General features: G+C 41.8%; 1 long non-coding RNA gene across 1 annotated transcript; it reads right to left on the bottom strand.

Annotated features, from left to right (window-relative positions):
- Positions 1 to 4,384: 4,384 nt before the first annotated feature.
- Positions 4,385 to 6,041, bottom strand: LOC110525024. Its single transcript, XR_002473696.2, has 3 exons — positions 5,911 to 6,041; positions 5,675 to 5,754; positions 4,385 to 5,508 (listed from the first exon to the last, which is right to left on the bottom strand). It is a non-coding gene; the product is annotated as an uncharacterized LOC110525024 (long non-coding RNA).
- Positions 6,042 to 8,621: the final 2,580 nt, after the last annotated feature.

The raw sequence follows: 8,621 nt of genomic DNA, 5'->3' as shown, positions 1-8,621 counted from the left end.
AGATGTGTTGCCGTCTCTTTTGTATTTGGCGTACATCTACCCATTGCCGGCTAGTCTGAGGAGGCCTCTAGTGAGGCTTGTGTTTCAGTTCATGTGGAGTGGCAGGTGCGAGTGGGTCGCCAGGGCACGCATGCTTTGTCCCATCGGGGAGGGAGGTAGGGGGGTACCACATTTCCCCCTCAAGCTGGACGCAATTTTTGTTTCTTTCTTGTTAACGGAGCTTGCTCATCCAGTGATACACCCGTCCGGTTACCTCCTGCGGGTGTTCTTCTCGTATCAGGCGAGAAGCGTAATGGTGTGGTCTAACACGGGTCCTCGGGCGGAACAGCTGCCGTGGCACTTTGGTCATGCGGCCAAGTGGCTGCGTGAGCACCCTGAGGTTGAAGTTGCCCGAGTAGGTTTAGATCACAGGCACCTGTACGAGGAGGTCAGAAAGGCAGGGAGTCCGGCGCCTGTAGTGGGCATCTCGGAAGTGGTCTGGGAGGGAGTGCAGGCGCGGGGTCTGGACAACAGGCTCAAGGACCTGAATTGGTTGAGCCTCCATAAGTGCTTGCCGGTACGTTCCATCATGTACCGGTATAGTTTGGTGCAATCCCCCACCTGTCCAAGATCTTCTTGTGGCAGGGAGGAGACTGTGCGCCATGTCTTTTGGGACTGTGCCTTTGCCGGAGTAGTATGGGCTAGGGCACGGGTGTTGTTAGGTTTGGTAAGGGGGGATTTTGTATTGACGTGGGCTAGGTTAGAGAGAGGTGTAGGGAGAGCGAGAGGGACGGATAGGGACAGGTTTCTGCTCTGGCTTCTCATGAGTCTCTTTAAACGGGGGCTGTGGGAAGCCAGGCAGAACATGGTGAAGACAGGGAGAGATTGGGGGGTGGAAGGGATAGTGAGGAGGGTGGAAGGAGATTTGAGGGGGAGGATGAAGAGGGAGGAGAGGAAGTGGGGGCAGCATGCTGCCCGGGAGAGGTGGAAGGGGGGTTTAGGGCTGGGTGTCATTTAGATTTGTAAGGGTATAGATTAGGGACGGGGAGATAGGGAAAGGTAGTTTGTAGGATGACGGGGAGGGAAGATGCTCCCCTGAGGTTTTGTTTGGGGTTTTTGTTTTGTTTAAATTAAAATACCACTATTTGAGTTTGTATGGAAATTATGAGTTGTAAAGAATGAATGGTATTGATGATAATAAATTATTTTTATAAAAAAAAAAAAAAGATAAGGCTGTTTAGGTTTTCACAGTACGTTTATTGTTTTGCATTGTTCGTGTTTATCTTTTATTAAACATATATCGAAATAACCACGCTGCATTTTGGTCCGCCTCTCCTTCACCGGAAGAAAACCTTAACAGGTGGCTATTTTGAAGAATCTCAAATATAAAATATATTTTGATATGTTTAGCACTTTTTGGTTACCACATGATTCAATGTGTGTTATTTCGTAGTTTTGATGTCTTCACTAATATTCTACAATGTAGAGAATAGTAAAAATAAAGAAAAACCCTTGAATGAGTAGGTGTGTCCAAACTTTTGACTGCAACCAGGACTGCACACAAGACATGCAACCAGAGGTCTCTTCACAGTCCCCAGGACAAGAACAGGGGCTGGGAAACACACAGTAATAAATAGAGCCATGACTACATGGAACTCTCTGCCACCCCAAGGTGACTCAAGCTATCAATAAAACCAGATGTTTTTTAATATAAAAGAACATGGCACGACAGGGACTGTGAAGAAACAAAAATATGTTTTTACATATTTTGTATTATATTTTGCGATTTATTGTATTATGTAGTGTCATGTACTGTATTTTATGTATTCTATTTGTGTTTGTTGCTGACTAGACAGAGCTGGTCATTACAGTAATTAGTGAAGTTGACAGGAACAGATCAAGACTTATTAGGGTGTAGTCACAAGCAGTATCATACCATAGGTTTATGCAGATCCGCCACTTTTTTTCAATTTTTGCCTAAAATGACATACCCAAATCTAACTGCTAGTAGCTTAGGCCCTGAAGCATGGATGGATATTCTTGATACCATTTGAAAGGAAACACTTTGAAGTTTGTGGAAATGTGAAAGGAATGTAGGAGAATATAACACATTAGATCTGGTAAAAGATAATAGAAAGAAAAAATCTAGCGTTTTTTTTGTATATTTTTGTACCGTCATCTTTGACATGAAATGGTATAATGAATTATTCTATCCCAGGCGCAATTTAGACGTTGGCCACTAGATGGCAGCCCTGTGTGTGCAAAGTTTTAGAGTAATCCAGTGAAATCTTGCATATCTATTCAAAATGTTGTATCAAGACTGCCCAAATGTGGCTAATTGGTTTATTCATACATTTTTAAGTTCATAATTGTGCACTCTCCTCAAACAATAGCATGGTATTCTTTCACTCTAATAGCTACTGTAAATTGGACAGTGCAGTTAGACTAACAAGAATTTAAGCTTTCTGCCCTATCAGATATGTCTCTGTCCTGGGATTTTTTTTGTTTCTTACAACCTCATGCTAATCACATTTGCCTATGTTAACTCAACCTCCCCGTGGATGGGGGACCAATCCTGAAATAGAACTTCGAAATGGATTGCCAAGCATGTTCAGATTAAAAATGATGAATATTACACATCCTCACACAGGTACTTGAATAAGAGGCTTTAAAATCTCAATCAACATTTTATATATTGTAATGAATACAATTCCCAATGCAGACAACAACAACTTATTTCTTTCAGTTGGACGTTTTGAAAAACTGTGCCTAATAGGTGCTTCCTGTGGGGATTCAAAAAGTGGACAATAGATAAGATGTACAAAATAGAGGGTATTTCTGAGCAGGCTATTAATGTTAATATGCTGCTCTATCCACATCATCCAATGAGTATGCATTTTCCCCCTCAAGTGGCTTTGAGCGGTTTAAGAGTTGAACAATCCCAATGCATCAGATTACAGACTGTTATCATCTCAGGACAAAAGGGGGCTAACCTGTTCGCAGGTTTATATCTACACAACGCAGTAGATGCATTGACCTTCTGGTTCCTTTCGCATGGTAGACTGAACAGTAATGGCCCAGATTGGTCTATGCTCTCTATACGTTCCAAATAGGAACATTAAAAAGTAAACTTAAACATTAAAACGTTTATTTTTGTAGTGGAGCTATTGGAGAGAAAAACAATGCTGTATCTGTGTGTCACCAGTAAATGATCAATGTGTGTTGCATGGTGGAAAACATATTTGACATGAGCTGTGGTATCTCTCAACAAAAGTGTTTCTGTAATACTGGAAAAAAACAACAACACCCACTTGCTCACTCACTGCATTGCATTCCTATCAGAAGTTAAACACCAACTGTTCCAGGGTCTCTGTGTCATTCTGGGTCCGACATTCAATTGTACGCATCACAAGCTTTACATTGCAAGTGTAGATCAAGCTGCTAACTAATCTAAGAATGTATCATCATTCAATGATAATTGAGGACACAATGAGAGTCACGAAGACTGCACGACAGCTGGCAAAAGTCTGCAAATCCCCTGTAGTAAGTTTTGTAGTATAATCAAAATCCCAAACACATCCAGCAGCACACGAAAAGGAAGTACTCTTTATGATCTCTGTCCTTTTTCTAAATGTTTAAAGAGCATTTATTTATAGATGGTGGATCCTATTTTGCAGGTACACGAACAGGTTGTTGACCATGTTAATGGCAGCAATATGTGTCACGTTTCAAAACAAATCAGACAAAAGTGTATTTTACCTTTATTTAACTAGGCAAGTTGGTTAGGAACTAGGAACAGTGGGTTAACTGCCTTGTTCAGGGGCAGAACAACAGATTTTTACCTTGTCAGCTCGGGGATTTGATCTTGCAACCTTCCTGTTACTAGTCCAACGCTCTAACCACTACCTACCACCAAATATCTTGAAGATTGTCTTATGAAAGACTGAGCAATATGAGGTACGGTATATCTGAATCTTTATCACTGATATCGTGCAGAAGATACTAGTGAATCATTTTCATGAGTGTTCTAGCCAGTTGCAGGCCCTCCAGCTCACAAAGCACTAATGTAGGTGTCAGTAATGTGCAGCTCACTAAGACAAATTAAAATTGTGTAAAATTGTGGAAATTATGATAATGCCCTTTTAGCTTAAGAGCTGTTTGAAAAGACTGCCTGAACTCTTCGCCTGTTTTGATGGGATGGAGTTTTAGTAAATTAGTTAATAGACCAATAAGAAAGAAAGTTCCAAACCTCTCTTGCCAATAACAGCCAATGTTCAGTTTTCACCTCCCCACTCAGACCACTACCAGACAGTCCTAGCAACATTTTTGCTTGAGAAATTGCTCTTTACTAAGAATATATTTTTGCTTCTTTTTGACCATTTTAATTGGAGAAAAAAATGAGAAACCCGCCCGCTGCTCTTGCTAGTATCACTGCTCTTTATTAAGGTTTACGTATCGGCCTCAAGGCCTTCGTCAGAGCTTTCATCTTATTAAACTGCAACAAGGATGTGCAAGTGACTTTTCAATTTTGACCATTTTAATTCATAGCAATGACAGTAAAGTACTTAATTGTTACCCAGAAATGATTTGATATTGAGATAAAAATGGCTGCATTTGACCTTTAAAGCTAGAATCCTTAATGGTGAAACAGACATGTCCGTTGCAACATTACAACAACAAAGAAGTTACTGCTAACAAAGAATACAATTTTTTCCGCATTGGACATCATTACACGGCAATACATGCAAACATTTTTACCATCCTGCGCGACGACGCTCCTAAGCTCGGCAACAAAAACAATAACAACCGTGGCCAGTGGCACTGTTTCCCTCTACTTCGGATTCCAGCTTTAATCAAAGATATTCTAGTTTCCTCTCAGCTTTAAATGTTATCGCCTCTAGCAGGAACTGGCTGAGGGTTAGTTATGTAAACTACAGTAAAACAACCTGGCACAGCAGATATGTTATCAGTGGTTTCCAATGGAACTGGCTGCTGGGGAGTTAGGCCTAGTACTGAGGAGACGGGTGGAGTTGTTGGCTGCTCCATAATGGGTATGGGGTATGGGCTCGGGGAAAGAGTTGTGCCCACATGGAATTCTTGGATTGTAGCTGTGTCAATGATTGATGGAAGAGCTGTCGTGAGCATAGACCTTATATGGGTTATGACATCAGAAGTCAGACTGGGAGAATCAGTCACTGTGATTATGGCTGGATGTTGTGAGGTAGTCTCAGTTTCTGTCCCATTTAGTGAGTCTGCCGATGAGGCTTCAGTTCCAAGTGCAGTTTGTGAAGCGATCAAAGCATCATCAACCTCTGAGGCTGTTTCAGAGGGTATAGCATCGCTTTCTTGTGGATCGGTCTCCTCCTCTGTGTCTGGTATTGCAGTCTCAGCGCCAGTGACCATTGGCTGACCATTGGCTGTCTGTGGTGCTACGCCAATGTTCTCAGAAGACTCGTTGGACTCAGAAGACTCAGAAGATTCCAGGCTGTCAGCCATCAGGTTTCTGAACTGGAATCCATGCAGACTGACCTGTTTTCAGAAATATAAATACATCTTTTAGTGTAGAAACATAGCAAAGCACACTTTTTTTACACAGTCTGTTTTTACTGACTTTGTGTCATTGTGCACATTATAGTGCAATAGTGACAGATTTCTAAGAAAAAATATTATGGAAAAACAACATGGGCATTCTTACTGGTTTTGAATAAGATACTGTCACCACAAAGAAAACACAAAGGGTGGTCCTCAGAATCTCCTTTTTAATTTCCATCATTTCTGAAAGAGTCAAATAAATGTCAACGTTGTTATATTTTTTACACAGTTAACTTCACAAGTATTGGTGAGAACCAAAGGTTTATGGAATACATTATAATTGAACATAATTATTTCAACACTAAATGACAAAGACATGTATGTTATTCTAAGAACTACCTTGATTAGGTTGAGTATCCCCTTGTCTTCAGCATGGAAAGGGAAGGGTTTTACAGTCCCAATGAATACGAATTTAAAGATAATGTTCCTGCAGTACATCCAATGCTGATAGGATGTATGAATGAACAATAGACGTTATTTGAACGGGGCATGCTTATATGCATGATGTGGTGCGTGGGATCAACCAAGTGTCACTATGATAATTCATTTCCTTTGCTGACTCATTTCCATGGCAATACTGGTATACCCTTTAGTCTTGTCTATATTTTAAGAATGGAAAGCTCAACATTAAATTCTTCAAAGTGTTAAATTAGAGAGAAGCAGAAATAACACACAGACAGATGAACCAATGTCATTTGAAGACAAAGCTACAGTATAAGCCTGGTAAACATGTTGTTGTGGTTCCATAATTCCAGTGTAAACAACGAAAAACAATTGTATACTTTTAGAAAAGCTTCCTTCATGACGCAGGGCAATATTCTGTCAAGATTCTAGTTATTAAAGCAAACCACCAAACCAAAGGAGCACCCTCATTCCTGAGGGGGGCGGGACTCAATTTATTTGAGTGACCACAAAAGCAAATAGACCAATACACATTTTGCCTGAAGCAGAGAAGGCATAATCACTTTGCGCGTTAAAATACCAATTGTATAATCTTAATGATATAAATAAAATTGTGGTATTTTCCCCCAAAGTATGTACAGATACACTGTAAAATCACACAATTTCACAAACACACAATTTCACGAGTTTGACTAATCTATTGCAGATAATTGCTCTACATCCAATAGTAAACAGAAATATGCAGAAAGTATAATAAGCCCCAATAATTGACAATGTGGATGTTTATTTAATAGTCAGCTAACAGGAGCTCATAATAAATGTTACCACAAGCCCATCCTCCCCAATTAAGATGCCACCAACCTCCTGTGATACAGTAATTTAGTTTAACCTCCAGCTATGTTCAATACAAAACACAAGCAAAATAAACTGACATTATAATCAATCAAGTTGTGTCTGATAGAGTTGTGTGAAGATCTGTGGCTATCAAATTTTTCACATGCCCCAAATACAACACCTTACAGTGAAATGCTTACCTACAAGCCCTTAACCAACAATGCAGTTTTAAGAACGTACCTAAAAAAAAGTAAGAGATAAGAAAAACTAACAATTAAAGAGAAGCAGTAAATAACAATAGCAGGGCTATATACAGGGGGTACCGGTACAGAGTCAATGTGCGGGGGCACCGGTGAGGAAATTGAGGTAATATGTACATCTAGGTAGAGTTATTAAAATGACTATGATAACTAGATAATAACAGAGAGTAGCAGCAGCGTAGAAGAGGGGGGGCAATGCAAATATTCTGGGTAGCCATTTGATTAGATATTCAGGGGGCTTTTGGCTTGGGGGTAGAAGCTGTTTAAAAGCCTCTTGGACCTAGACTTGGTGCTCCGGTGCCGCTTGACATGCGGTAGCAGAGAGAACAGTCTATGACTAGGGTGGCTGGAGTCTTTGACAATTTTTAGGGCCTTCCTCTGACACAGCATGGTATAGAGGTCCTGGATAGCAGGAAGCTTGGACCCGGTGATGTATTGGGCCGTACGCACTACCCTCTGTAGTGTCTTGCGGTCGGAGGCCGAGCAGTTGCCATACCAGGCAGTGATGCAACCCATCAGGATGCTCTCGATGGTGCAGCTATAAAACCTTTTGATGATTTGAGGACACATGCCAAATCTTTTCAGTCTCCTGAGGTCAAATAGGTTTTGTCGTGCCCTCTTCCCTATTGTCTTGGTGTGGTTGGACCATGTTAGTTTGTTGGTGACGTGGAAGCCAAGGAACTTGAAGTTCTCAACCTGCTCCACTACAGCCCCATTGTTGAGAATGGGGTAGTGCTCGGTCCTCCTTTTCCTGTAGTCCACAATCATCTCCTTTGTCTTGATCATGTTGAGGGAGAGGTTGTTGTCCTTCCACCACACAGTCAGGTCTCTGACCTCCTCCTTATAGGCTATCTCCTCATTGTCGGTGATCAGGCCTACCACTGTTGTGTCGTCGGCAAACTTGATGATGGTGTTGGAGTCATGCCTGGCCGTGCAGTCATGAGTGAACAGGTAGTACAGGACGGGGCTGAGCACGCACCCCTGAGGGGCCCCAGTGTTGAGGATCAGGGTGGCGGCTGTGTTGTTACCTACCCTTACCACCTGAAGATGGCCCGTCATGAAGTCCAGGATCTAGTTGCAGAGGGAGGTGTTTAATCCCAGGATCCTTAGCTTAGTGATGAGCTTTGAGGACACTATGGTGTTGAACGCTGAGCTGTAGTCAATGAATAGCATTCTCACATAGGTGTTTCTTTTGTCCATGTGTGGAGTGCAATAGAGATTGCATCATTTGTGGATCTGTTGGGGTGGTATGCAAATTGGAGTGGGTCTAAGGTTTATGGGATAATGGTGTTGGTGTGAGACATGACCAGCCTTTCAAAGCATTTCATGGCTACAGTAGTGAGTGCTACAGGTCGGTAGTCATTTAGGCAGGTTATCTTAGTGTTCTTGGGCACAGGGACTATGGTGGTCTGCTTGAAACATGTTGGTGTTACAGACTCGGACAGGGAGAGGTTGAACATGTCAGTGAAGATACTTGCCAGTTGGTCAGTTCATGCTCGGAGTACACGTCCTGGTAATCCATCTGGCCCTGTGGCCTTGTGAATGTTGACCTGT

This window comes from Oncorhynchus mykiss, chromosome 6, assembly GCF_013265735.2.
Source record: "Oncorhynchus mykiss isolate Arlee chromosome 6, USDA_OmykA_1.1, whole genome shotgun sequence".
In the NCBI taxonomy this organism is placed as follows: Eukaryota; Metazoa; Chordata; class Actinopteri; order Salmoniformes; family Salmonidae; genus Oncorhynchus; species Oncorhynchus mykiss.
This window is presented reverse-complemented; position numbering and strand designations above follow the sequence as displayed.